This window comes from Magnolia sinica, chromosome 2, assembly GCF_029962835.1.
Source record: "Magnolia sinica isolate HGM2019 chromosome 2, MsV1, whole genome shotgun sequence".
In the NCBI taxonomy this organism is placed as follows: Eukaryota; Viridiplantae; Streptophyta; class Magnoliopsida; order Magnoliales; family Magnoliaceae; genus Magnolia; species Magnolia sinica.
In genome coordinates, this window is record NC_080574.1 from 41,311,868 (window position 1) to 41,319,626 (window position 7,759).

Here is a 7,759-nt window from a genome sequence, read left to right on the forward strand (position 1 = left end):
CTAAATTTTCTAAATATTTTAATTTTAATTTAGGCTTATCAATCCTCGATTAAGCTTTCAAATGTCCTTGATCGGAGTAGTACTTTTATAGTTATGAATTTTCCAAGTTGAGTTATTCCTGATGCCCATTACTGTCTAGAAGGACTTTGTGGACTAAATATCTTTAAAATTCATTATACTTCAAACTAACCCATCTTAATCTAAAATATTTTCAAATCAGAGTCTAGGGAACCTAATTGAAATTTCTATGTCCAACAACAATTAATAGGATATCTAGTTTAGGTTTCAATGTTCATAATTCCATACATCAACAAATTGTGGAAATCTTAAATGTCATGTTTTTAATTTCAAGGGCCTACAATTTATGGACTTTTGTAAGATGCATAACCCACGGGTCATTTTAAGTTTTAGAAAAAGCCTCTCTCTAATACCATTTTGTCACGCCCCATAATTCAGATACAGAATGTGCACCCTCAGACCCGAGCTACGGTCCATGACTTGTACACTAAGCGTACTTAAATCAATGAGTTACTTCGTCTGAGTAGAGGCAAAGAATTATTTGTATTCTAAATTTCTATACCATTCATTTTTTTTTTACATACATCAATCAATAAATAATTTCATAAACATTTAGTTCATATGTTTGTAACATTCACAAAAACTAATCATTATAACACATCTCACCCATTTAGGGCTTTATTGAACTGCTAGTCAACTAATAAATGCAAAACATTTACAAGTCTGAATCTTTCAACTAAAATAAACTCCAAAGTATAAACAATTAATATAATATCGGCTCCATTCAAATAAGCTACTGATTTAATGTATTCAGTTCATCTTCTTCAAGATAGGGCCACTACCATTGTGGATAATCTACTGGTTCATATTTCTGCCTCAAAACTTGAGCAATTGTTACGTCGTCTACTAAATCTGTATGAATTTTCCATCAATATTACGTTAGCTAGCCAGGCTCAGTGAGTGAACCCATCATGGTTCATGCACATCATAATTAAAATATGAATGCATGAATGTCATGATATGCATAGATGCGTGTATGCATCAAGTGGGTTGATCATTCCACTTACTTGAGTTGAATTCCATCAACCCACATCTCCCCTTTTTGGGGTAGGATTTCACTATCTTGGTAGGCTTCCACATATTATGAGTATCCAAGGATGGTCCCTAAGTCATTTGGTATTGTAAGTACATACAAATCATCTAGGGAACGCCCCCATGTATTCAGCGTAGTTATACAGTGCATGACATGGATGCATGAGAATGCATGATGTATCATATTAACAATTGTCACATATATAGCAAGATATGACAATTCAATCTAAGAAAATTCAGCAAAGTACTCAACACAAAGAAATCACAATCAGTAAAACAAATAGATGAGTATTTTCATGACAACGGAAAGGCAACATATTAGGATCATTCACCTGAAATCTGGTGATATGAATTCCGAGATGTTACTGAAAGATTAATCGGTTTGAAATCACTTAATTAAATAGTCCAATTAGTTCAATGATTGCGTCTATTTAAACCTACATGATCAGTTCATCTTTGGTCAATCAATTCCCCATCCATCTGAAAAATCAACGTTAGATTTCACCCACATCACATATAAACAATTATCTCTTCATATGTGGTACATTTAACTAACCGAAGAAATCTAATCATCTTAATGTTTCGATCAAAATCAATTTTGATCGATCGATCTTAATTCAGATTTCTAACATAAATTTTTAGACACTTTTTATCCCTTTCGATTGGTTGAGAGTACTGCTTGCTCGATCGATCAAACTAGTCATTCGATTGATCAAACTGGTCCTTCGATCGATCGAACCACCCTGTTGATTGCTTGATCTATGTTTCGAATTATGGATTTTTGTAGCTGGACTATTTTGCGCTACCTTCGATCGATTGAACAATTCTCTCGATCAATTGAACAAAATCAAAATATTCATATTTAAGTCTCTGGACTGTTTTTTTTTTTTTTTGCTTTGTCACATTTGATTGATTAAACTTATCAGTTGATCAATCAATCTGGTGTTATTTGAAACAAGTCCAGATGATCCAAATCTCATAACTTTTTTATTTTTCTTGTTTTAAATGATCCATTGATCATATGGCTCAATCTAAAGCCATCCATTGACTCCCAAAATCCCAAATTGAGAATGGGTCAATAGATCACTTAAATCCAGACCATTCATGCTTTCAACTTTTAGATCTAAGATGCACGATTGTACCATTTCATATTTATGGCCCATCAAACGGTTAGATCCACCCATACTCTTTGGGTTATAATTTAGATATATTCTAGGATGAGCATAAATGGTGAGGGTTAGATCTGATCCGTCCGATCACCATCCTAGAATCTAAGGTATAAATGATTCATACAGTTAAATCTGATTAATATGCCCCATCCATTGATCAGATTGATCTGAAAATTAAGGTACCGATATCTTTTGGCCCTTATGATCAAATGATCCATTTAGATCTATCCTAACATAGTCGGATGCAAGCAATTTAATTCATTCCTAAAATACTATCACATATATCTGAAATTCCAAATCATATTTTACTTAAGATTTCTTTACACACCTATGCAATAATTGTGTGGCCTATCAACACCATACATTATATATATAAATCGGGCAGAAATAAACAAAATAACATAGAAATAAAAAGATCCAAGAGTAAAAACTTACCTGATTATGCTATCCTAGAATCTCTTCTCTTTCTCTCTTTGATTTTCTTTCACTCTTTCGGTTTTTCTGTAGGAAACCTCTCTAATATCCCTTTTTAAAGATAATTTTTCTAGATAACATAGGATGGGCACATCCTCCCTTATCCATAATTTGAAATCTTTATGGCATTTGACAAAAAGTTATTATTATTGCTCAAAGAATCGATATTCTGACCTCATTAACAAATCTTTGTGGCATTTGACAAAAAGTTATTATTAGTGCTTCAGGAATTAATCTTTCGGCCTCATCTACAACCGAGCGTCACGATGACAAGGGTCAATCGCTCAATTTCTCTCAACCAAGAGTGTCTATACCAACTCAACTATTAATTTGTTTTTATTCTTAAATTAAAATAAAAATTTTAAGAATAAATTGTAATTCTAAGTGCATGAAAATTCAGGGTCCTTACATCACCGAACACAATAAACCCCTGATGTGGTGACAATTGATTGGGCCATGTCCAATTGTTTGAGACGGGGCTCAGTCAACTACGTGCTCGAGTGTCACTCATGGGCTGGCCCAATCAAGCATAACGACATCAGGGCCTTACTGCCTTGGGTGATGTGGGTGGAACTCATGTTTTGGTTTGGGCAGTTGGTTTACCCATGAAACTCATGTTTTGGGCCACCTGATGACTGGATTATTTTGGATGCCTTGTACTATAATAAGTTGTAAGGTACAATTAACTACATGTGAATGTTTCTCTTTTGATGGAGGCGAGTTCATTCCTTTCGGTATAAACTAAAGATGTCTGTTTAAGGACACTTCAAAAGGGTGGTAAAGACGAAGTCATGGTCTGACTTATCGAAAGTTGGCCCACCTTAGAGGTCACTTGGGAAAAAAATCATCACTCTACAATGGAAAGTGAGTTTATTGCACTTGGCATTGCTTGTAAAGAAAGTGAATGGCTAAGATACCTACTGATGGAAATTCCATATTGGCCAAGACCTACTCCTGCCATATCTATCTTTTGTGATAGTCAGGCTACTCTTTGTCGTGCTATGAGTAAGACTTATAATGGTAAGTCTAGAAATGTAGGTCTAAGGCATAACTTTGTTAAAGGATTGCTCAGAGATGGAGTAATCACAGTGGAATATGTTAAATCCATCCTGAACTTAGCAGATCCCTTGACAAAAGGTTTATCAAGAGATCAAATAAGGAGAACCACTAAAGGAATGAGACTAAGATCCATAAAGATATAACTTTCACTCTTGATGGCAACCCTACCTATGTTTTGAAATATAGGCTAGGTTCAAAGGGACAAACAAGTCAAGTATGTGACTGAAATATACACTAGAAAAAGAAAATTTGAGTCTCATTCCTAAAAGTCTAGTGTTTGGTTTCTGCATTTCATAAGAGGCTGAGTATTAATTCTTAATAGATCTATAAGAAGACTTTGTTGAGATGAAGCAGAATCATCTTTGATAGATCTACCTATATGAGCAGAGAAGTGAGGCCGCTTTTGAAGAGATTGGGATCGTCTCTAGAATATTCATGAAATAAGGATACGCACAAGGCCAGAAATGTGTGAACTTTTAGATCTCCAATTATATATGAATAGATGTGTGTTATGTGTCCGGTGAGTCATTTAAGGTCCTTAGTTCAAGACTAATGGGTCACTAAGTACCTGGCATAACTTTGATACATATACACTAAAGTAAATATTCAAATCCAAAAGATACCTTTACTTATGCACCTATTTATACTGATATGCCATTCGTTCTAGAATCTGATTTTATTTTTGAAATTGTGGGGGATTGTTGTGTTTTTTAGATAAAAATAAATTTCAAAAATAAAAGTTATTTTTAGAAAGTAAATAAATATATTAATTATTTAAACTTTCCATAAATAGTGTGTATAGTCAGTCGGTAAGAGAAGGGGTTTTTGCTTATGCAACCAGGGTTCAAATCTCCTCGAGGACGGTGCGAAGCACCGTCCGCGCACACACGTGGCATGGGCTGTAGGGCTGCTTGGGCGCTTTTTGGCGCTTTATTAGGCGCACTTAGCACTTCGCATCGTCGCAAGGAGCAAAAAGATAGTCTTTTTGGCACATGGTTCAAACTTTTTTGGCCATGGTACAACTGGAATTGAACGAGGGTTTATCCTGATGATTTTATGACCTTTGTTGATTAAGAGTAATTGTGACATGATTGTACATGTGGCACCTATGCCATGTGTCGCTTATGTGGATTCAGTTTTTCCTGTTGGATAACTGCTCCTGTCTGAATGGGTACAGAAATAACTGCCATATGACATAGAGTCATGTCCTTTCATGGAAAGACAATTATTTGCTGTGAATGGATATGAATTTCTTAAAGAGGCTCTTTAGCACCTCTTCAGAAAGAAATCCATAACCCTTCAGTTGATATAAATTCTGGATACTATAATCCAGAAGCATAGACTCTTAATTCTTAACATTATATCATTTTCTGTGCAATTACTCTCGATCTAATCTCTTACTGAGTTTTTTCTGAACGTCTTAAGGCATATCGGTGTCAAAATTAGAGATCTGTTCAATACTTAAATGTGTAAATTTTCGTGTTAAAAATTGGATTGAGAGTTCATTGTATCCTGAAGACAATTTGCAGATTTCCTTCGTTTGCACTTGCTGAAATTTTTAGAAAAAAGGGCAGCAAATCTGTCTTGAGAAATCGACTATTCAAGTCGTGCCTTGAACCCGATAGATCTAATCGTTTTCTTCTATCCTCCGTTGTGTATTAGGTTTCTAACAATTTATAGATGATTCCAATCGATGATCACTAAATTATTTGAAGGTCGACATCTCGAGTATAGTTCAAAAAACTTAAAGGCTGAAATGCGCGTTTAACTAACAAGCTTTCAGGCAACTAACAAGCCAGCAACGACTGAAAAACCAAGAAGTTGAAAAACAAACAAAAGGAAAAGAAAAAAAAAAAAAAAACTCAAACTCAAAAAGCCAGCCTAGTCAACTCAACTTGGCCAGAAATCGAGCCCAGTCACCACGAAACTCACTAGCAAGCTTGACTAGTTTCATACATGGGTTGAGTTGTCGAGTCGGCTCAACTACTTGGTTGACTCAAACTGAGTCGCTAGCCGAGTTGATTCATTTTTCAGTAGAAAACAGTCCCTACCAGCAAGATGAGCACAACTTTTGTGATTTATGATTTAACTTAATTATTTTTACAGTCATATCATTTCTAAGTATCCACTATTACTCTTAGTTTAATTATTAAATATTTAGTCAAGTCGAATTGAGTCGACCCGACTGGATTGGACATCCATTTGAGTGGAGTTTTTTAGTTTTTAAATTATGGCCTCAAAAGTTGGTTTTGATATGCAATCCTTATTTTATGTTAAACATAGACAAGGGGTTTAAGTAGTTAAGAAGAAGATAAGAGATGATTAACCTACAAAATAATAAGAAATGCATGGCTTCAAGGTGCACTATGAGCACTGAGAGTAGGTGCAAAATGATATTTGGTTGTACCAAATATCATGAAATTTCAGAATTAATCAGAAGCCTAAATTTTGGTGTGATATTTAATGGATAGAATGGATTTCATACAATTATCACAAAGGGCTTTGTAAAAATCTATTTTGAACATCTCTCTCAACTTTTCCCATGTGGCCCCTTGATACATATATCAGCTTTTTTTTTTAAAGCTCTGGAACTGACAGTGACAAAAAACAAGGGTGGGCGTCCAATAAAATTCCCTTAAAACCCAAAAGAAATTTGCAAACAATTGGAAGATGACACTCATATCGATTTTTAAGTGGCCCACAATAATGCATATGTGAAATCCACTCCCACCATTAAATGGGTTATCCCACGTTAGCCCTATGTATAAAAATCAGTTTATGTGTGATTCAGGTGAGGCCACACTAAAGGAAGCAATTTGAGAGAGAAGCCGACCCTTGATTTTTACCGGCTAATTGTGATGATCTTATGAAATCCACCCCAACCATTAGATGCCACACCAAACTTCAAGCCTGGGACCAAAAATTTAGGTCCATCTGTGATTCAGGTGCTCCACACTAAGAGGAATAGCTTGGAGAGTAAGCGTTGCCCTGTACATTGTTTCCAATCATGTGGTCCACCTAAATCATGGATGAAGCTAATTTTTGGACCCTAGGCCTAACATGGGGTGAAATAGTTGTTGGTTGGTGTGAATTTCATATAAACATTACATTGGAAAAGATCCCCAGGACCATTGGGATCAGGGTAAATGAAGATAAGGAAAGGAAATTGGTGGTAAATGGCACCTGAGGTGTGTTTGGATTGGTGCATATGTGTGAAGATGAAATAAAATAAAATAAGAGTAAACTGTTCAGTAAATGAAAATAATTTCTAAAAAATTATTCCAAAGTGAATGGGGTGAAATGTCCTGTTGATCTCCGCTGGGAGGTTGCAAAGTTTTGCTACAAACGTTCGTTGTACACGTGGCGTGCTAATGATACTTGGAAACAATTCAAATATTAGCTACGTTAATGAAATCATACCAATAAAATAATTTATACCACCCAAAGGTTGATCATCTAAATAGATGGTTAAAAGATGGTTAAAAGACATAGGCAAACCGCTTGTTTATAATATTTACATTTGTGGCCATCCAATGGTTTGAAATTTCCTCACTTTTGGCTAAAGTATATATTTCATTAGGTTTATTATATTCATTTTATTAAATATTACATATGTAAACTAATTTAAGATATTAAAATTGATTTAGAATATAACTTATTCATGTGAGTACATTAAAAAATTCAAATGCATTTCAATTTCTCCAATTTTCTCCCGTGTAACTACCATCCATACACAATTAAACAAGCCGGAGTAGTTACTCCCCGTTCATATACCCCCATGCCATTTCTCATTTACATTCCATTTATAAGCTCCCAAATAAGCCCCTGGTCATTGTATGGTTGGTTTGCCTAAGCAATTGTACGGTTCATCGGTTTTTTATTCCATGCATATGAGCCCATGGCCTTCGTAGCCTAAACCGTTGATCCAATCGATTTTATGGAGTTGT